The 22,496-nt window shown below is 55.4% G+C and overlaps 1 protein-coding gene across 1 annotated transcript in view; it reads left to right on the forward strand.

The window, feature by feature from the left end:
* Positions 1 to 45: 45 nt before the first annotated feature.
* The window catches only part of LOC104684758, a 55,682-nt gene continuing 33,231 nt past the window's right edge, over positions 46 to 22,496 (forward strand). Inside the window, exons 1-4 of the mRNA XM_019281713.3 lie at positions 46 to 1,455; positions 19,446 to 19,596; positions 21,287 to 21,456; positions 21,837 to 21,938. The gene's annotated coding sequence lies outside the window, so the exon portion shown is untranslated. The remainder of the gene's footprint in view (positions 1,456 to 19,445; positions 19,597 to 21,286; positions 21,457 to 21,836; positions 21,939 to 22,496) is intronic.

Here is a 22,496-nt window from a genome sequence, read left to right on the forward strand (position 1 = left end):
GAGCCTCAGTGCCTGCCCTGCTGTGGCTCACCAGGGACAAGGCAGCTCCCACAGGAATGGGGTGACAGGTGAGGAGTGAGGTGAGTCCTGGGCGTTGTGGGATTTATTTGTGTTTTAAGGAGAATCTGGTGTCGTGTCCGAGTGTCTGATCCCCGTCCCGGTGATCCAGGGCCGTGAGAGGAGAATTCTCCCTCCCCTTCTCCCGTGGGTTCAAGGGTGCATTTGCACGGGGCTCCCTCATGGTTTCAGTGGATTTTCCTTCCAAGTTGCTCCTTCTCCAGTGGATCCAGCTCAGGATGGGATCCACCCCCCTGGATGGGTGACAGTGACAGGTGACACCCCTCAGGCACCCTCCATGGACTGGGCACGGCAACCAGCAGTGCTGGCCTCCCCCTCCCCAATTTCATTAATTTCTCTTGCTTTCCAACCTCTGGCTCAGGGATAATGGATCCCAGACCAGCATTCCCATTCCTGTTTGCTGCTTGTTAAGCTTTTTTTTTCCCTTGTTTTTCAATCCAAGCTCCCCTCCCTGCTCCAGAGCGGTGCCTGGGAGATAACACCCATCCAGAGGGGCAGGCTGGGGATTCCACTGGAAACCTTTCCCTGGAACAAGAGTTTGAAAAAGAAAGGGAACAATTATTCCAAGGAAGGAGGAAATCAGAACCACGTTGTGATATCTGTTCACTGGGAGGGGTTTTGTGGAGAAGCTTTTTATCCCAGAGCTGCAGCATTCCCGAGTCAGCACCAGGAATCCATGGGAAGGAAACTCCGTCTGGGAGCTGCTCCTGCCAGCTCTGATGTCTCTGAGGAGGGAAGGGGACGTGGGGACACCACTACAACCCATCCAGGAGGTCCCACCACCTTCTCCAGCAGTTCTGGAGTGAGGGTTTGGGTCCCTCAGTGAAAGCCATGATGGGCTGAGCCCCTGGAATGCCGCCCTGCCCTGGGCCGTGTTTTCCGGCTCATCCCCATCCAGAGCCCGATCTCATCCTGCTCCCTCCTCCTGTTTCTCTGTGAGGTCCAAGGAGGTCCCAGAGCTGAGACAGGCAGCCCATGGCAGGGTGGTCACCCCTTGTCCATCCTGAGCAGCTCTGGCTCCACTGTGGCTGGAGGCATCTCAGGGACATTCCTGGATCCAAAATAATCCATTTTATTTCTGATTTTCTTTTCCTACATGGAAGTTATTGACCCTTGGGGCACCCCAAGTATTTATACTTGGTGTAACCGAGGTCTAAGTGACTTCTTTCCCTTTTTTCCCAAGATTCCAGCCTTTTGGAAGCACGAGGGCCCCTCACAAGCCCAGCTGGGTTTGCATTTCTGCCCATCAGCCGCCGGCTGTGCCGAGGTCGGATCCAGCTCATCCCTTTTACGTAGGGAATGAGGAAATTATCCGTGCTTGCGTAATTTGGGAAGAACCAGCAGCTTTTGGAGCAGGCTGGAAGGGATGATCCCATGGTAAGGGCATGGTGGTGTGGGAGGCTGGATTGGGCCATCCAGATGTTCTCAGAGGGGCTGGAAAGAACCTTGAAGCTCATCCCATTCCACACCTGCCATGGGCAGAGACACCTTCCACTGTCCCAGGGTGCTCCAAGCCCCGTCCAGCCTGGCCTTGGGCACTTCCAGGGATTCAGGGGCAGCCACAGCTCCTCTGGGAATCTGTGCCAGGGCCCCACTGGATCCACCCAGGTTCCATTCTCAAACATTGCTCTGGCTAAAAACATGGATTTGGTTGGTGTTTTGGGAATGTGGCCCCTGTGGAGGGGTCAGTGGTGAGGAACTGCTGGAGATGAGTTTGTATCCATGCAGGAATCACCAGGAATTATCCCCACCAACCCAGCATTTTCCTTATTCCTGGATCTTTTATAAATTGGAGCCGTTGATTTTAAAGTAGTCAAACTCCAGGCTGGGAATTCCCATAGGAAAGACCTGTAGCCATATCCATTCCCTGCTCCCAGCTCCTTGGAAAAGCTGGCTTTGCTTTAACACATATGAAAGGAAAAAGCTTTTTTTTCCTTCCTGGTAGATTAAGTTTGGCCAAACAATTCCGTGTGAACTGCTGGGCAGGAGGCACAAACCTGTAGGCGAAATTATCCAGCTGCTCCAAGTTTAGAGCAGCATGGGATGAATTTCAGGATCGTATATTAGTTTCCATTTAATCTGATTATTCCAGGCTGGAGTTCCTGGAGGGTCTTCAGGTTATTGTCAGTCAAAAGAATCTTTAAAAGCTTCCATTTGCACTCAGCTTTTCCCATTCCAAGTCTATTTTCATTATGGATCAATTTTGATTTTAATGAAAAAATGATTCTCCCAACTCCCTGCTTTTCTTCCCCCCCCCCCCCCCCCCCCCCAGCTGGGGTTAAAATTGAAGCCACAACAGGGTCTTGCCACTCAAAATCTATTTTCCTGCTTTGTTGGCTTGGTTGAAGGAGCTTGGGCAGACAACAAGGGGCAGATAATTTGGGAAGGCACCTTCTCTGCTCCAGCGATGCTGCCTGGGGCCCATCTCCTCATCCTCAGCCCCTTCCTCACTGGGAAAACACTTCAGTAGCTCAAATCCCGGGGGATTTCTAGCTCCAGAGTCTGGGAGACTAATGCAGGATTCGTTGATGTTAAAAGCCCCCTGCTGCGCTGTCACTTCAGGGGCTCAATTTCTGTCACCTCCTCTCAGCTTCCAGCCTGGGGGCTCCAGTGGGAGCAGCATCCCCCGGGATTGGGAGGGCTGTGAATCCCATGTTTTGTGCTGGGGGGGACACCCTTGCCAGGTCTGCCTGGTGCAGGAGTGGCAGCTTTGTGGCAGTGGGGTGGCTTTGGGCTTCCTGGCACCTCCCTGGGGTGTGCATGGCAGCTCCCTGGGGTGTCCATCCCACCTCTCCCCAGGGCTGTGAAGGAAAGAAACAACAGTGAGGCATCCAGAACTGACCCCCAAATCCATACTCGGGATTTGCACAAGGTTTTACAGGGGATGTGCCTGCCTGAGCCTTCCAGGTGCCACCCGTGATCCCAGCGCTGGCCTGTGGAGGGACATGGGCGATGCCAGCCCAGTCTGTGGGAACATCCATGTCCTGGTTCCTTGTCACTGCTGCACATCCTCAGTTTGCTCACATTTTCCAGACAGGTGAGGAGGGAGAAGCTGAGCTCTGGAGTCATCCCCATGTGAGCTCTGGAATCGTCCCTGTGTCCCAACCGGACCCCGTGTGCGTCCCTCCTGGTGGCATCGGGGCGTCCATCCTGCTCTGCCTCCTTATCGGGGTTAGATGGGATATGGGGAAGGAGTTCCTGGCTGGGAGGGTGGGGAGGGGCTGGGCTGGAATTCCCAGAGAAGCTGTGGCTGCCCCTGGATCCCTGGAAGAATCCAAGGCCAGGTTGGAGCAACCTCAGATAGTGGAAGGTGTTGGGGTTGGACCTGGAAGAGCTTTAAGATCCCTTCCCACCCAGACCATCCCAGTAAGCTGGTGCTCAGGACAAAGCCCTGTCCCTGTCCCATTTTCCCATAGATTTTGCCATGCCCATCCCCGTGTTTCCCCCCATTTCCCTGGCCCAGGTTGGATCCTGCTCCCTCCGCAGTAGCAGCTCCAGATAGGATTGCACAGGGCTGGGCTTTTCCCGGCGTGTGCCGGGTGCTGGGACAATTGCACTGAAATCCCAGCACCTGCAAGTGGTTACTTGGAATAATAAATAAGTGATAGATTATCAAATAAAGCCTTGCCTTCGGATGAGGTCATCCCTGCCCTATGTCCTGCGTCTCCGAGGGTTTGGGAGCAGCTTTCCTGCCGCTCCTGGGCTAAATCCCTCTTGTATCAGGCAATAAAAAACTTGTCGAGATTAAAGAATCAATTAGGAATTAGCCAAAGGGGCAAAGCGTAACCCAAACACGCTGATAAAATCCAGTAGGTGATTATGGGAGAGGGTTTGATTTCACTGGGCTTTGGAAAGGAATAATTGCTCCTTACAGAGCATGGAACAACCCGGACTGGGTATTTCTCCAGCTCTTTAGAGAGTGGAGCTCTTCAGCTTTCACTGACAAATGTGGGGACACTCCACGGTTTGGAGCTGAAAGGGCAGTTTGGGGTCCTTAATCTGAGAAGCATCATTCCCTGGTTGGAGAAAATGATCTTGGAAGTCTTTTCAAGGCCAGGTTGGACAGGGCTTGGAGCACCCTGGGATAGTGGAAGGTGTCCCTGTGGCAGGGAGTGCAATGAGATGAGTTTTAAGGTCCCTCCCAACCCAAACCATTCTGGGATTCTGGGATATTCTATGATTGGGATGCAGCAGGATGGGCAGGGATGTACCACAGCTCTGGCACTGCCTCTGCTCTTCCACAGGCACAGGAAAACAGAACAAGGAATAAAAGGCTGAGATTAGCTGTAGAAACTCCTGGAAAAGCTGATTTTCCCAGCTGACGATGGCAGGGAGGGGATGGAGCACGCCCGGGATGGTGCAGGAGCGATGAGGAGTTGGATTTCAAGGGAAAAGACCCCCATCCTGGCCCAGCAGCTCCGTGCCACTAATCCCTGTTTATTCCCTGTCTGGCCCAGCCGCCCACGCTCCCGAAGCTTTTGTTCATTAATGAGATCCAGGGAAAGAAGGTTCCCCACGGCAGCGTGGCCACAGTGCCGGTGCTCTCCCGGCGCATCCCGGGAATGTCGGTGTCAGCCGCATCCCATCCTCCTCCAGCACAACTCCCTCCTCCCACAGCAGCTCCAGGCTTGGCCTATTTGGGATCATTTCAGCCACAGGGCAGCCCTGCTGCTCCTCAGTGTGGATGAAGGATTTACACTTTTAAGGAAGCGGCATCACAGCGGGATTGGCGTTGGATCCACAGGATGAGCTCCCAGAGCAAGGCAGGACCAGGGTGGCTTTGCCATCCTGTGTGACCCCAGGTGCTGCCCCGGGGCTGGAGCAGTTAATTGGCTCGTTAATCCTCATCTCCTGGGCCAGATTCCAGAGGCAGCTGCTCCCCTGGAGTGGGGTCTGAGTGGGAAGGTGGGATCAACACCCCAGGCTGTACATCCAGTTTTGCCCCCAGTGAAGTGTGAAAAGAGGCAAACCCCCTGTGTATAAGATAACTGGAATCATTAGCAGTGATTTGTCATTGATAATTAGTTATTAATAATTAATAGGAATGGAATACTGAGATACTAAATGGACTTTGGAAACAAAAGGCCAGTCCATAAAGTTTGCTGGAATTTTCTCCTCTCTTTGCCCCTGGAGTAGAACATGGAGGCCAAGAACCAGCACCAGACAGGCCAGAATTTGAGTCACAGGCCAGGCATGAGAATCTGGGCTTCTCCCTGTCTCCAGGAAGGCCTCCATGTTTTTGGGAATGACCCACCACACGGACAACCCTTGCCTTGATCCCACCGTGCCGATCCAAGCCAAGGCCGGAGTAGCCGCAGCAAGGCCGGACTTTCAGAGCTGAGCTTTTCCAGCTTCTCCCTGTGTGTGCCTGGTGCCCGTCCTCGAGCCATCCCAGCATCCCTCCCGCTTTTCCTGCGACTCAGTGGGATGTCTGTGCCTTTGTGGCCATCCAGCTGCGGGCGGGCGCGGGGGCTGCAGCTGTGGCCCGGAGCTGCCATCTGCCCGCCGGGAGCAGCTGCGGGCGCCTGGTACCGCAGCACCCGCGGGCTCATTCATCACCGGCAGCCCGGGCAGGGAGGCTTGGCAGGGAAAAAGGAGGATGGGAGCCACAGGAGGCAAATCTTAACAACCCCCTGCCACAGCAGGGTTGTATCCGCAGCATCCCAGTGTTTGCTCCAGCTGGAGAAGGAGGAAGGGCAGGATGTGTCCGTGGGGGTCTCATGGGGATGGAGCGGTCCCGAGGTGCTGCCTGGAAGCAGGGGAATGATCCAGGCCCCAAGGGGTGGGAGCAGGGGGAGGCAGGGGCATCCCTTCCCAAGGATTGAGCGTTTAAATCAGCACTGGGTTTCGTTGGGAGGTGATGGAGGGACCTTTCTTAGCGTCCTTCTGGTGAGAGGCCCTTCCTGCCCGCCTTTCCCAGCTCCCAGACCCACGCAGGAGCTGGATGATCCCTGTGCATCCAGCTGGGGGTATTCCATGATTCTGCAGTTCTGTGATCTGTGACAAATGACAGGGGACACCAAACTCTGTGAGGGGAGCCCTTTGGGTACTTTGGGGTGGCCAGCTCTGCTCTGGTTTTGGGAGATGCTGCCCAGGGCTCTGCCCCACCTTCCCCCGTCCCTCCCGCAGCAGCTGTCGGTGCCACCACGGGCACTGTGGGCGCGCAGAGCAAGGCCACGGTGCTGGCTGAGTTCCCGGGGTGGGCAGCTCAGGTTGGCCGCCCCAGCCTGTCCCACGTGCCCGGGACACCCAGCGGTGATGCCCAGCAGGAGCTGACCTTGCCTCTGCCCTCTCTCCTGGCCCCCACAGGAGGGTGGGAATCAGGCGAGAGGACCAGGGGGTGCCACCCCAACCCCTGCAGGTCCCTGGGCACGGATGCCACCACCGGCCCTGTCACAGCTTTGCTCGGGGAAGGTGGGATGTGCTCACCTCCCCGGCAGAACGAGGTGGCAGCCGGGGGGGGACAGGGGACAGGGATGCTGTGCATCCCGAGCGCTTCTCCCTGTGGGATGCCCCGTCTTTCCTGTTTACTGGTGGTTCTGGGAAGGGAACAATAAATAATTCCTCGCCCATCGGCTGGCGCGGGGCCGAGCCGCCAGCGGGGCTGATTTTAACTGGCCAAGTGTCAGGGCAAAAGGCCAGCAAGGCTGCGAGGGAACAGCCAGCAGCACAATCAGAAGATTAACACCTTGTTCGGTGGTCAGAGACCGTCGAGTGGGAGAAGATTGCCCCGGTTGGGCTCTATAGAGCATCGCTCACAAATTACCGTATTAAGCAGGATCCCGCTCGCCGGCGGCTCCCTGCACCTGTGTCCTCAGATATTCCCATTCATCCTGGAGAGGAGGCCAACACTCGGCCGGGGCTGCGCAGCTGCGGCAGCATTATTCCCTCTCGCCGTATTTGCATATCAATGAGGCCCTGATTAATATTTAAAGAGCCAGCTGTCCGAGCCACCTAGGGAAGAAAAAACGCTCTGTGCGGTTTTTATTGATATTTTTTCTTTTTTTCTTTTTTTTTTTTTTGGGGGGGGGGGATAACACTCACTGCCCTTTATCAAGTGCGCTTCATTTTTTACCCCCTCTATTCTTTTAGTTGAAATTAAGGGAAAAAATATGAAGGAGTTATCAGTGAAGGAGTTGTGCTGTTCTCAATGCTCCTCAGTCCTTTTGTGCATGGTCGCAGCTGCAGGGAGCAGGTTTGGAGGGGCAGGAGCCGACGGGCGCCCATGGGAACTGAGTTTGGGAGCACGAGGCTGAGGAAACAGGGAAAGGACGGGATGGGATGGATTTCCACACCCGCAGCTTCCCCAGCTCCCGGCTCGGCGCTGTGGCTGGTGCTCCCAGAAGGATGCAGGAAGGGATGCTGGTGGTGACCTGGGGGAACACGACACAAAATCCTGGCTCGAGGGGGCTGATCAATGGAAATGCCATCAAAAAAACAGGAATTGGTATTTTCCTTGCCTCTCCAGCGCTGTTCGTGGCTCGGACGTTTTGTTTCCAGCCTTAAAAGCTGTCATTTTAACAGACCGTTCTCCTGCCCTTTTTTTTCTCCCCTCGAGCATTTGTCAATAATCCCCCGACAGCGGCAGCTTTGTTATCCCAACTAATTGGAGTCAAGTAGGGCTGCGAGAAAAGATCCTTCCCACCCGAGCCCTGGGAAAAATGCAAAAGGATTTTAATTTTCAATAAAATATGCAGATAAGGAGAAATTACCAGTGGGGAAGGGGGCTGGGGGCTGCTCAGAGAATGGTGCTGCTCAGACGACGGCGGCTCCGGGCTCTTAATGAGCGATGCCGGCGGCTCTGCGGGATGGAGGGCTCGGAGCTGCCCCCACACCTGCACTTTTTAGGGTTCAAGCGGTGTTTGGGGAGGGGGTGGAGGTGAGGGAGTTGTTTATCCGGCAGTGGTGCCGAGCTGCAGCTGGGGAGGGGGGAATGTTTCAGGTCCCGCTTCGTTGTTTTCATAGATAAATGTGGGAAATTTGGGCATCCCTTTGCAGTGGGAATGGGATCGCTGAGGTTTTCATGGGGCCAGGGATGGACTTGGACCTTCTCAGGCTGTGCCACTGTCCCAGCTCGAGCCTGGTGGTGGCAGCAGGATGTGGATTTTGGCCGGGATGCTCCACATTCCCTGCCCGCCGCTCGCTTGGCCTGGCTGGTGGCAGCGAGATGCTCCCTTCTGCTGGTGGGGAGCAGAAATAAAACTGCCTCCAGTTTCCCTGGATGCTGGATTTGCTGGATTTGCCTGGGTGTGCCCAAAAAGCCTTTCCTGGTGCTGCTGCTGGGTGCTTTGGAAGGGGGAGGCACTAAAGGATGCTGTTCCCAAACGGGTTTTCCAAAGCGATGGGATAAAACATTTCCCAGTGAGGGGCTGTTCAACACCTCCTGCCACGGAGGGGATTCCCGCAGGAATTTGCCCAAGGCCAGAGCTGGGAAGCGCTGCTCCCCCCGTGTCCCTCCTGCCGTCCCTGCCGGAGATGCGGTGCTGGGGGGCTCCGCGGGCTGGCAGGGCACTGGCTGCCAGCGCAGGGCACAGGGCACAGCCTCCAGAGGCTGCTGGCAGCGTCTTGGTGCTGTGTCCATGCAGAACGGGCCATTCCCACCTTTCCCAGCAGCTCGGAGCACTTTCAGGAAGACTTTGCCCGGACTCCTCCCAGCAGCCGAGCCCCATCCCGCCGGGAGCAGGGCAGGAGCCGGCCGGGCACACGCCCAGGAGGTGTCCCGAGGGCAGGACGGAGCCGGCTCAGGCCTTGGGGACCGTGTGTCCCCCCAGGACCCCCCCAGGGCTCCCAGCCCCGCGGGGAGGGGACAGCTGAGCTGTCACCTGTTGGAGCTCAGACGCCGCAGCTGCGCCCGGCCCCGCCCGGCGGCTTTGAAGCCGGGATTAGGGAGAGGAGCGCTCCCTGCGCGCACTTGTGCCCCACCTGCCAGCGCCTTCCTCCTCCTCCCTTCCCGCCTCTCCTCCTCCTCCTCTTCCCTCTCCCGCAGCCTTCCGGCCCCGGCTGCCCTTGGCACGGCAGGGATGGAGGTGGAAGGATGCTCAGGCGATGGCCCAAAGCACCCTCAGCACTTGGGACACCGGGTTCGGGTCTGCTGAGCTGGATCCTTTTTATCCCGAACGGGCAAAACCATAGGAAAACAAATAGGTGAACCCACAGGAAAATAAAAAGGTAAAAGCATAGGGAATCACAAGGAAAAAAAACCCAATATTCTTCAATTTCTGCGTGTGGACACGGCCCGGTGCCCAACTGAGGGGTTTTTCCCACTCCATCTTTTCCCATCCTATTCCCTACTTCCCACTGTAACCCTCCCGGGAGAGGAGCAGGTGGGTGGTGGCCCAGCTCGGCAGGTGTCCCCTCTGTGGGCTGGCCAGGGGGGGCTCCTCTTGTGGGACCTCCCATCTTCTGGAGCTGCTGCATCCCCAGTTGGGGTGTGCTGGGTGCCCCAGTTTGGGCAGGGAGCCCCAGTTTGGGGACGAGCTGCCCTGTGACAGAGGGTGCCTCGTGGTGGGTGGCTGTGGCACGCAGGGCGGCTCCATTGCCATCCCAGCACACACTGGGATGATGTTCCCCATTCCCAGGATGGATGGAGACATTGTAGGGTCACACTCTGCTCTGTGGGCTGCTGGTATTTGCTCAAAGGTTGGACTTTGGGATCTTTCCCAACCATTTTCCAATCTTTTTTAATGATTCCACATCCTCCGAGCACCACCCCCGTTCCTCCTTCCACATCCCTGCTCTCACCTCTGTTTTCCCATGTTCCCTCAATCCCAAATCCAACCCCATGGAGACAGACAGGCTGATTCCGTGGTTTTCCAGCAGCAGCCAAACTGTCCCCATCCCGTACCCAAGCTCGTGACCTCAGCAGGACCAGGAGCAAGGCTTGGCCTTGGGGAGTGAAGGATTTGCCCTCTGCTTTTAAAAGAGAGAATGGTTTGGGTCTGCGGGGTTACTTTTCTGAAATCAAAGCTTTCCCCCTGCCCTTTTTCACTCAGCCACTTTCCCTCTCTGCTCTTTTCGGGCTGTTTAAGAGCTGGAGTGTAACATTAAGGTGATTTACAGCATCCCTGCAGTGGAAGGGCACAGACTTGGGGATTTTTTTTTCCCTTTTCCTCAGGTAAAAGAAACCCTCGAACGTGAACTCCCGAGACATTACAGCGACCGCCCCGTCAATCCTTGATTTACAGGCTCAGATTTATGAGGCCAGAATTATTATTCCACTTGCAGATCTTTTTTTAAGGTTTTTTTGGATTTTTTTTTTTCCCTGGGCCGTTTTAGTGCCTGTGAAAGGTGAGGGCTTTGACAGCTCCTGGAAACAAAAGCCTTTAATATCCCCCCGAGTGGGGCTCTCCCAGGGAAGAGGAGAGAGGCCAGGAGGGCTGTTCCTCCCTGCTGCAGATTGACTCGCTCCAGGCCTGTCTTAACCAAACAGAGCACAAAGTTTGCTCGAGTTAAGCCCGGACTAATTAGCAAAGTCCATTCCTGGTGCCTGTGGTGATCCCTGGTGGCCGGAGCAGTGCTGGGGCTGGAAGGTCAGGGTGCCCATCACCCCCAGGATGTTTTCAGATCCCTCCCAAATTTTTTGGGATACCTCCAGCCTTTCTAGGAGAACACAGGAGATTTAGGCCGTGGGTCAGCCTCCTCAGAGGTTGCTCTGGGATTATTTTCAAGCACCTCCCCACCTCTACCCCCCAGTGTCACCAACTTTTTGGGGGTCTAAACTAAACTGGCAGCGGTCTTTAAAGTCTAACACCCATGAAATACCAGGAGTAAAAAATATCCTCTTTAAAGCGTATGTGGCTCAGGGGGGCCGGGGATTAAACCTTGCTGGAGCTTGGGAAATAATGCCAGAGCCCCTGCTGCACTTCATTAAAGGACATTTCTGACACAGCTTGGCTGATTCAGGAACGATTTAGCTGAGCAAAACCCGAATGGGAAGGGACAGGCAACTGGGTAGAATTTGTTGCCTTTTCATTTTCAGCATTTTTTCAGGTCACTGTGCCAGCAGCTGCCTGGCCGAGCACTGAGCCCTGCAGGGTTTGTGTGTGCATCCCAAAAAATCAATGGGATGGAGCTGGGGCCGGGCTGGGCTGGATGCTGAGGGCCTCACCATGCCCAGCTCCCCATCAGCTGCTCTGCTCAACCCACAGCCCCACTGGCCTCCAGGTGCTCCAGGGGAAGTTTAGGTTGGATATTTGGGAAAATTGCTTCGTGGAAAGGCACAGATCCTGGGACAGGGCAGTGGTGGAGTCCCCATCCCTGGAGGGATTTAAATCCGTGTGGGTGTGGCACCTGGGGATATGGGGCAGTGGTGGCCTTGGCAGTCCTGGGGGAATTGTTGGACTCAGTGATCCCAGAGGTCTTTTCCAGCCTGAATGATTCCATGATTTTATAATTCCTCATTCCTAAAACCTTCCCCAACTTATCAGCTCAGCTTGAAAACCCAACTCCAGCCTGGGTTCCTCCTCCAGCCCCACCTGTGGTGGGAGTTAACCCCGATGTCCGTGCTCATGGCAAAGCCCAAGCAGCTCCAAAACCGTGGGAGGGTTCCCTCCTGGTGCCCCTGAGGCATCCATCCATCCATCCATCCATCCATCCATCCATCCATCCCAGGCACTGGGCTAGAGGCATGCTTGGGATCCAGCCAGATCCTTATGTTCCCCACCTGCAGCCCAGGTATCCCACAGAGCTCTCCTGGCACGAGGAGTTCGAGGGACAGGGAGCACCAAGGTGTTCCCCAGCTGTGGGACTCTTCCCTCCTGCTGCTCCTGAGGTATCCAACCATCCATGAAAACCAGGCACTGGGCTGGAGGGATGCTTGGGATCCAGCCAAATCCTTGTGTTCTCCATCTGCACCCCACACATCACTCCTGGGGATCAGGGCAGAGTTATGGGGACCAGGACAGAGTTATGGGGACCAGGGCAGAGTTACGGGGACCAGGAGAGGGTTATGGGGACCAGGGCAGGGTTACGGGGACCAGAGCAGAGTTATAGGGACCAGGACAGGGTTATGGGGACCAGGACAGGGTTATGGGTCCCACCACAACCAGGGTGCTGCCCCTGAGGTCAAAGCAGAGCAGGAGAGATGCCGGGGGAGCTGAGCAGGCAGCTCCAGCACGGATCCCGCGTGTGCCTGCTCCAGGAGCGGCCGGCCGGCGTTCCCACCACGTGTGTCACGCTTCCCTGGATAACCAAGGCGCTGGGACAAACAAAACAAAGCCCCCTCGGTCTCTGCGGAGACCAGCCCCAAACAGGGAGCCAGGCCAGGCCCCTTGGATGAGTGAATCACTCAACCAGCTGGAGATGGAGCAATTTGGGTCAAATCTGCCTCCTGGCCTCGTGCCACGGCCTTATCTCGTGTTTCACTTGTTCTACCTCAGCCCAGGGGTTGCCCTGCGGTTGTTTTTAGTGCAGGGTGAAGTTTGTGGGGTTGGAGGTGGTACCTGGTTGTGCAGAGTTACCCTCAGGAATCTGCGGTGCCGGGTTTAGTGCTGTTTATTATGAGGTCATTTTTTATTCCTGGCTAATTTTTCTTGCAGCTGAACACAAAGGACAGAAAATGGAATTAGCAAAGAGCTCTGCTGAGCTATTAATGTCCCCCGAGGGGGCACGGGGAATTTAGGCACTCAACAAGTGCATAAACGGGGCCATAAAACCGTGCCCGGGGTATTGCAGAGGTGCAGCTCCGAGGGGCTCTGGGGGCTGCCCACCCCCGGTGCAGGAACGGGCTCGGAGCAGCTCCAGCTCCCGGGCCCAGGGGATTTTCCTCCAGGATGACATCAGTAGCATGAGGATGCTGAGGGAACTGTCTGGGAATCTCGAAGGCGAGGGGATTTGGTTTTTTTCTCCTTGTGATTATGTAGAAGATAAAATATGTTCTCAGGCTGCCTGCAAGGACGGATGTGCTGCAGAACGCACGGCGCCTGCTTTTCCAGGACCTGGGAAGCGGGAGCTCCGTGTGAGGCTGGGCCGGGGTTATTCCCTGTCCCTGCCCTCTCGGTGTTGCCGTGGGCAGGGAGGTGTGGGCAGTGCTGCCAAATGGGGTCCAAAATGCCCTGTTTGGGTTCCCCGAGTCCCTGTGCTCTTCTCCAGGGATGTGCCAGGGGTCCTGCACCCTCCCAGGGATCCCAAACCCTCAGGGATTGTCCCATGGGATGGGAATTCTGGGCTGGTTTTACATGAGGATGCTCTGAAGAGCAGGAGGCTCACCCAGTGGCTTTATCCCTTTCTCCTGGACACTGCCTGTGGAGTCTGGTGATCTTTAGGCAGCTGAGGGATGCAGCTCGGTGGCACAACAAATCCTGGTGTTTCCAGGTGTTCCTGACAGGGGATTATATCCCAAAAGAGATGGTGAGGTGGGAGGGGAGCAGAGGGGATACAGCTGGGAGCCTTCCCAAGGCTGTGGGGGCATGTGGAGCTCAATCTCCAAGGGCTGAGGGAGCGGGCTGGATCCAGTGGGGGCGGATGAGGGCTGGAAGAGCAGGACTTTGCTGCTCAGCTCTGCTCTGGCTCTGCTGGGCAAAGCAGGAACAAAAACAGGAGGAAGGGATCAGGACAGGAACTTTCCCTTTGGGAAAGTCTGGGGGAGGCAAAGAGGATCCAGTTCCTAAACTGGAGGTGAGCTGGGAAATGGAGCTCTGGCCCCAGGGATCATCCGTGGGGATCTGGGGAAGGAGGGGAAGCATCAGTGGAGACGACAGGAACAGAGCTGAGCTCCAGCTGAGGGCTCCACAACCTCCACCTCCCAAACATCCCCAGCAGCAGCTGGGAGCCCCTCAGCAGCCTCAGCCCAGCCAGGGGAGCCAGAGGGACCTCTCATCCCAGGAAGGGACAGCAGGAGGGAGCAGGACTCCCACCATTTTTGGTGTTGCTGTTGGGTTTCTCCCACAGGTGCGGGAGCATCCGAAAAGGTGGGACAAGGGGATGGAGCTGAGCATCACCGTCAGCTTTGGGTCTCCTGGCCACAGTCCTTCAGCTCTTTGCCAAGAGTTTCTGGATGCAGGAGGGAAATTCCTTGCCCCGATTCCCAAGCCAGCCTTGGTGCCCATGGATTTTGGCTGCTGCGCAGGGATGCTCAGAGGGACTGGACTTTCCAACCTGCTGAGCAGTGGAGCTTCTTTAAAACCCCCCCAAATTCACTCTGATTCAACATTTTACCCAAGAAATGAAACTTTAATATGGGGAAAAGCAGAATTCTAATCAGTGGGGTCTTCAGTAAATCCTTGTGATCCCCCCTCCTCCCCCAGCACAGAGGAGGCTGGAGAGGCTCCAGAACTCCAGTTTGAACCAAAAGAAGCTAAAAAAGAAACAAACAAAACCACCAAAAAAAACACTTGGCCAGGGTTTCTGCTGCCCCTTCCCCCTCCTTTTTGATCGTCTCTGTCTTGTACAAGCCTGGTGGAGGCAGATAAGCGAGGATCTCACCCAGCTTTTCAAAGTGGTGGGGAGGAAGAAAGCGGCCTTTGTGAGGGGCTTTCTGAAGGTCTCTGTTCTGGGAAGGTTGGAAATAGCACAAAAACATCCTTTCTCACTAGATTGTGTCGCTTCCAGCTCCGAGCTCCACCACCACCCAGATGTTTCGAGGCTGATGCTGAGAAGGAAAATAAGAGGCACGGCGAGAAATCCAGGAGAGGGGGATGCTGGGTGGAACTGGCTTGGGGAAACCTGCACTGCTCTGTGCCTTTATTTTTGAAACAGGGAAAGAGTTGGAGAAGGAGATTCAGAGATTGGGAATTAATATCTTAATTAAGTCAATCTAGTGATGATAACTGCCCGTCTCCTTATCAGCTTGGGCTTTCCAACAATATTCTGCATGTCCAGCCTGGAATGTATCGAGGATTTGGTGCTATCAAGCATTTTTGATTGCTTTTTGATCTCATTTTCCCTTTTTTCACTGCACTGCTCCCGAGTTTTCCCAACCTTGGGATAATCATTGGTGCGAGTTCATCGCTCCGCTTTTAAAATTGTCTTTATTCAGGAGGAGGGGGGACGTCCTTGGGAGGATGTATGGAGTGACTCTGTTCCTACCTAATTGATTGGACGAGGGAAGTTAAGTGTGAAACTCGTCCTTATTGTCCGTATCCTCTCCCTAATTGTCCTGTCTCAGCAAGAACATCCCCGAATGTGCAGGCCCCAGTCCCTCCCGAATTGTTCTGCCTCAGCAAGAATTCCTCCAAACGTCCCGAGGGCTCTGGGCACGGGGTTTTGCAATCAGACAGAGCCGAGCAAATCCCCGCGGATGTGGGAAGGGGCTGACCCCGCACCTCTCCCATCCAGCTGCTGGGATGTGCGTCCAGCTGGATTTTGTGCTGGGACCGGGCTGAGAGCAGCCAGATGTTGGCGGCAGGGGGAGGCACCGCTGTGCCCCCGTCCCGACAGCTGTGCTGGGCACAGGGATGGCGAGAGGGGGTCACGGCACCGACTGCACCCATCCCAATCCCGCCGCTGCCAGAGCACGGCTCGTCCCGGCCAAATCCCGGAGCAGGAGGTGGGAGCTGAACTCATCCCCGCTCTGGCAGAGGACTGAGCCGAGCTGCTCCGGCGCGGAATTTTCGGAGCCTGAGCCCCGGCTCTCCGCACCTCAGCGGGGTCCCGCGGCCACCTCGGCGCGGGGCAGAGGGGACATTCCCGTCCTGCGCCCTCCTTGGAGTGATCCCGGAGGGATTGGAGTGATCAGAGCAGGGATTGGGCTGGTGGGAAAGCAGAGCCTGGAGCCCGCAGAGGTTCTGAGCTGGAGCCACAGGGCTGAGCCACGGCTGCGGTCACCGGAGCAGCGTCCGGGTGGAGGGGCTGGGTGGGAGGAGGAGCTGGACTCCGTGAGCGCCGCGGATCCTGGGAATGTGTCCTGTGCGAGTCCCTGGGCACCTGTGGGGGTGACCTGCGCGGTGACATCGCCGGGATAGGCTGGGGGCCGGGATTCCAGGGATCTCCCCCTGCCCGGCCGCTCCACGGGGCGGGTGGCGGCGACAGCGCCGGAGGCTCGGCTGTCCTTGAGGGGACACCGCCACTTCGGGGCTTTGGGGACACGTCTGTGCTGCAGGTCCCTCGCCGGCACGCCGTCCCCAAGCCCCCGCAGAGCCACCCCCACTTCTGCGGGCTGGAGACCCGCACGGCTCTCCCCATCCCCATTCCCGCTGCCGCCCTCCCTCCTCCCTGCTCGTGCCTAATTCAATTCTCCTCTCCCCGCACAGCTCCCCAGAGCTTGACCATTAACAAATGGACTTGGCCGGAGGCCTGGGCGACCATTTGGACGCTGAGGCTGCCGCGGCCGCTGCTGCCAGCCGGGCCGGGCACCGCGAGCCGCCGGCGCTGCCAGCATCCCTCGCCCGGCATCCCGGAGCGCTGCCAAATCGCCGCGGTGCCGGTGCCAGCTCCGGGAGAAAGGGCCGAGGCAGCCGCACACAAAGAGGGGTTTATAGCCCGGCCGGGCACCTGACACGGGGAGGAGGGAGGGCTGAGACGTGCTTAGCCCCGATAATCCCCAGTTTGAGTTTAATATTTTTTTTTTTTTTTTTTAATCAAAAGCACAGCAACAGCTGGGGCTGAGGCTTTCCAGGAGATGAACTCATGAACAACTGTTCAAAATAACTTTATTCGTGCTGCTATTAGATCAGGCCACTGGGGAGCCACCAATTATTTGTGATTACTCCAGGCAGATAAGGCTGAGGCAGAGCCGAGCGCCGCCAGGGATCGAGGGCACCTCGTGCTTTGGGCAGGTCCAGCACCCACGGGAGCCTCCAGCACCCATCCCAATCCCTGGCAACCGTGGGAGTGCCCAGCACCCATCCCAGCTCCCTGATGGTGCCAGGGGGAAGCACAGCAGGTTTGGGCACTGTGGATGTGCTCCAGGCAGGGTGCAGGGATGTTTGCAGGAGATCTGTGCCTTTTCTGCCTCAAAACCAATGAACAGCCATGCTGCACCTAATTAGCCAGTCCACATTTGGGCTGCCCATCTTGTCCACCTTGTTCATAAGCCCCAAAGCCGGCACAGCATCAGGGAAGGCCGAGAGGTTTGGAGCAGGACAAGTCCCTTCCTGGCAATTCCCGGGCTCATGGAGCAGCATCCCAGGTTCCGTGTGCCCCATGGTCCAGGCAGGGCAGTTGCCAATCATTTATCCCATCCCCATCCCACAGATCAGCCTCAAACCCCCTCAGTCAGCTGAGGCCAGCACCGGACAGTTTTCCTTTCCAACATGACATCAACAAAAACCTGAGTGTGAGATCTGCTCTCCGGCAGGAAAATCTCCCGAGGGAGCCAAAGGTGGGAGCTGAACCAGGGAAAGCTGCAGGGCCCGAGCTGCCCTGGCCAGCACAGACTGCATGAGCTCAGAGGTCTTTTCCACTCCTCGCTCCTGTGAGTCAACAAGTCTGGTGCCTGGGGAATTTTTAAAAATAACCTGGATGAAACAGAAGACGGTGGAGCAGGGACCAGGCCTGCCTTGGCTGGGAGGCCGGGCTAACAGCACTTTTCCATGGTGCTGTTCCATGATTAATCGAGACAAGGAAAGAAAAGAAAGGAGGAAATTGATAAACACAATCGGAATTCCAGCCAGGATTTGCCTGAGTCAGGTTATTAGAATCCTGACATCATGTCTTGAAAAGAAGACTGGAAATAAATCTCTGGGAGATAAGATCTGCCTGGGGGGGTGGAGCTGCACCAGGCTGACCCAGCCATGGTGGGGGTCCCCAAAAAGCTGCTTCTCCCAGTTTTCCTGGGTCTCAAACCAGCAATGGGAGCCCGCGGTTTCCATGGAAACCCCACTCCTTGTGCAGGTGCTCCTGAGCCCGTCCTGCTCCCATCACCCCACACCTGGGAAAAGCCGTTCTGAAGGCAGCTCCAGGTGGGAGGAGTTCGCTTCCTGCCAGGTGATTTCACCAGGACCAACCCTGGGAAGTTTGGGATGGGCTCCAGCAGGCTGTGGGGAGCTGTGGTCTCCTGATGGATGCTCCAGCAGGAGCAGGGCCTCACCCACACCCTGAGCGCTCCGAGGGACCTGGATCCGGAGCTGGAGCTCTTCCCAACGGCCCCACACTCCAGAGGGGCAGCTCAGCTGGGATGGGATGTCTCGGGATCCACAGCAGGAATTTTCCTGTCTCTTTGGCCTCTATGGCCAGTACTGGGGCAGGTGTGGGACGCAGGAGTGAGGTCACTCAGGAATGTGAGCCCACAGATCCCTCTCCAGCCTCGCCAGCAACACTGGGAATTTGGGAATTGCCGTTTCAGGGAGGCAAAGGAAATATTCTCCCCCTTTTTTCCCTGAATGTCCCCATTAATGGTTGGTTTTAGTCTGGAATTAACTCCAGTCACCAGAGCTGCTGTACCTGGGATTTCATGGGAGTCCTCAAGGCCTTTAACCCTTCCCTCTCCAAGCAGAGGTGATGGATCCCCAAATCCTTCCCAGTCCCAGGCTCCAGGCCGAACTCCAGGTGAGGAATTTCTGTTCTGTTTCCACATCCCCACAGCTTCATCCCTGGAAACTGGAGCTGCTCCCACCCCAGCCCAGCTCTCTGCCCTGGGAAGGATCTTCTCCAGGGGCAGAATTCCTTTTTTTCCTCATTTATTTTCTTTATCAAGTGTTTTTTTACCTGTGAGCACTCACTCCATGACTCTTCCATAGGCAGCCCCCGTGCTGCCTTCCTCCCCTCCCACTGCTTGTTACTCCAATGCAAAATCCCAAAGAAAATCCCTCCTGGAAGGAGGAATCCAGAGGCAGACACACTGCCAAAGGTCTGACCCTCTCCAGCCCAGGAAATTCCTTGGCTACTTTTGGAGCTGGCCCAAGGCTGAGTGGGTTGGAAGATGTTAAAAATCCCGGTTCTTGCAAAATTCGGGGAGCAAAGGTTTGGATATTGCCCCCACAGCATCTCCCAGCAGCCTGAGCAGGTTTTATTTTTAAACAGATGATACTGTGGTATTAAATATGTGGTATCAGGAGATATATATTGAATATGTGTTGTTATTATTATTATTATTATTATTATGTTTTTGTTGTTTTGGGGTGGGGGGGGTGGGGTTTGGTGGTTTTTTTTAGGCCCAGTCTCTCCCTCCAAAGGTCGGGATGCAGAGCTGGGATATCAGGATATCTTCCAGAGCCCTCCGTGTCCTCCCTGTCACGATCTGCAGGCGACAGTGCCCTCTAGTGCCCCCCGCCCCCTGCCCAGCCCCTGGCACAGGAACCTGTTGCATCCCAAAATTTTTTAGGTTTCTCGTTGGACTCGGTGATGTTTTCCAACCTTATTGATGCTGTGATTCCATCCGAATTCATCATGGCAGGCGATATCTGGGGATGTTGGGACAGTCAGGTTATCCCTGCAGGGAATTTCCATCTTCCTGTTGCTGATGGGGATTTTTCCCACTTTTATTCTGGCAGCTTCCTTGGAGGATGAGGAGAATGAGGTGGATGAGGATCCTACAGAGCCACGGAGCAAATCCTGAGTGCCTCCTCCAGGCTCAGGGACCATTGGGTGCTCCTCACCTGCCCTCAGTCCCTCTGAGCTCAGAATTCCTTGGACACTGCCCAGGTGAGCTGGGAGCATCCCTGGATGCTGCTCCAACTTTAACAGCACTTCATGAATTCCAGCTCCCACTGGCACTGCCTGCCTGCCCTCACTTCTCAAGGTCTTGCCTGGGGATGACAATCCTGGAATCTTTTAGGTTGGAAAAGCCCTCCAGGATCATTGAGTCCCACCTGTGCCTGATCTCCAGAGCACTGAGTGCCACGTCCAGGCCTTCCTTGGACACCTCCAGGGACGGGGACTCCAAACCTCCCTGGGCAGCCCCTGCCAAGGCCTGAGCACCCTTTCCGTGGAGAAATCCCTCCTGAAAGGATATGGCACCTGTCCAAGCACCCACAGCCACCCCATCCTGCACTGTCCCTGCTCACAGCAGGGCTCTCACAACACTCTCAGCCGAACACCTTCATCTCCTGCTGAGGGAAAGGCTGTGGTTGGTGCCTGGCTCTCCATGAAAACCCTCTGGAATGGGGGACAGAACATTCCTGGCATGGCACAAACAGGAGGGAGCTGGGAAAGGGGCTCAGCCTGGAGCAAAGGAGGCTCAGGGGGAACCTTGTGGCTCTGCACAACTCCCTGACAGGAGGGGGCAGCCGGGGGGGGAGTTGGGCTCTGCTCCCAAGGGATGGGAAAAGGGGAAATGGCCTCAGGCTGTGCTGGGGAGGGTCAGGATGGACATCAGGAGGGATTTCTCCATGGAAAGGGTGGTCAGGCCTTGACAGGGGCTGCCCAGGGAGGTTTGGAGCCCCCATCCCTGGAGGTGTCCAAGGAATGTCTGGACATGGAACTCAGTGCTCTGGGCTGGGGACAAGGTGGACATCAGGCACAGGTCGATGGTCTTGGAGATTTTTCCAACCTCAGTGATTGTGGGATGAAAAAACTCCCTTTCCCACAGCATCCCTGTGCTCCCCACTCGGGAATGCCCGAGGTGGGGCTCCAGCAGGGCCGAGGGTGCAGCTGTTATCACCACGAGGCTGTCGGCACTCCCGGCGCTGTTTAACCACGCACGCGTTTGTTTTCCTTGGCTCTGCCAGGGAAATCTGCTCCTCAAGGGCTTCTCATTAAGCAAAAAATTTATGAGGGAGGATGAAAATGGAGTTTTACTGTCTGAGCTCTGGGGCAGCGCTGGTTCTGCAGCCGTTCTGAGTCATTCCGTTGGGGAGGACGGGGGAAATTTCTCCAGTGAAATACAAAATTTCACTTTCCCATTTGGAGTCGGTTGCATCTGTCAGTGCATGGAGCAATGCCTGGAGTAACAACCCGATCCCTGTGGATGCAAAACAAAAGGGAAACACCTCACAATTTGTGTGCAGTGAAAAACAACGTGTCCATGACGGAAAGCCTTGTGGGATTTGATGCTAATTTTCGTGGTCACCTTGGCTGCGCTCGAGGAAGTGGCCGGCGCTGCCAAGAGCGAATTTCCCTGATGATGGATGAGGAATCGGAGCAGAAAATAAATAAATATCAGCAACACCTTTTCTTTTTCCTGCTTTTCTGGCAGATTGGTGTCATCCAAGGTCACACATTTGGGCGCTGGAAGTGCAGCCAGAGCTCGGTGCTTTCAAATCATATGGAAGTCAGAGCAGCTTCCTCAAGGGCTGGGTTTAAAAAGAAAGATTAAAGTAGAGTCTCCCAAAAAATTCCTGTCCATTAATTGCATTAATTGTTAGCATTAATTGTCTTCTCTCCTTGTGTTCAGGCTTGGAAGAAGCTCCCCAGTACAACCTGGGATAGTGGAAGGTGCCCTGCCCATGGGGGAAGGGGTGGAATGAGATGATCCTTAAGCTCCCTTCCAACCCAAACCATTCCAGGATTCTGCAAGAATTCCTTGTTTTCCTCCTGAAGCCAGTCCTGCATCCCCCATGCCAGGTACTGACCCCTCTATATTTGATTTTTTTATTCTGTCCATGGAAAAACATTGGGAAGCGGTGCTCCAAGATGGAGAAAAAGGAGGATTTTCTGACAAAACGCAACAAACCTCAACAAGCAGGAAAATTCTGTTCCCCTCAGCAGTTTTGGGAGAGCGGGAATGATTCCTGGCCAGCTCTGAGCACAACCCGGAGCCAGGCTCCGCTGGAAGGGAGGGAGAAGCTCCCTGTGGAGAAGCCGATCCCAGAACAGCCCTGGGCAGGGGAGCGGCTCCGCTTCCCTCTGGAGCACCGGCCACCGGCAGAGGATGGATGTGGGACTGTAAACCCCGGGAAACGCAGCCATTCCCACGTTTTTATGATTTCTTTTAATTATTCCAGGCAGGACTTTAGAAGGAATAATGCTTTCAGGCACATGGCACTGCGGTGATGGGATGCAGAGCATGGGACGAGCTGTTCTCCGTGTGCTGCCGGAAAAAAAAGGTGAAAATTAAAAACCTTTGGCAAATTAATCTGGAAAAAACCTGGGAGAAAACAGGCAGGAGGCTCCTGAAGTGACCCCTGATCCCACAGGCTCTGAGGGCAGCGAGTGTCACTCCTGCCTCTCCAGGCTGGTGCAAATTCCTGAAAGCGTTTTATTGAAAAAAAGGAAAAAATCAGGAAATTCCACCGTAAAACCCCACAAGTTTTATTTGTGTGGAAGTCCAGCTGTTCTGCAGGTTTGGAGATGGCCTGGAAAGATTTCAGGACTGGGGGATTATTTTATTTTTTATTTTTTATTTTTTACTTTTTATTTTTTATATCTCCCTCTCCAAAAAGGAGGGAAGGAGATGTGTGAGGTGACAGCAATGACACAGAGGGAGGAGGACAGAGCTGGCTTGAGGTGAGGGAGGGATGGAACAAGTGGAATTTATGGCAACCCTTGGAAAAATGATAAATGGAAGCTGTAATTTTTATTGGGAAAGGGGAGCAGAGCTCAAGTGAGGGAACAGAATAATCAAAAAAGCATAAATTAGAAATGGGGTTTGACAGGAGCACAAA

Source organism: Corvus cornix, chromosome 14 (assembly GCF_000738735.6).
Source record: "Corvus cornix cornix isolate S_Up_H32 chromosome 14, ASM73873v5, whole genome shotgun sequence".
NCBI classification, from domain to species: Eukaryota; Metazoa; Chordata; class Aves; order Passeriformes; family Corvidae; genus Corvus; species Corvus cornix.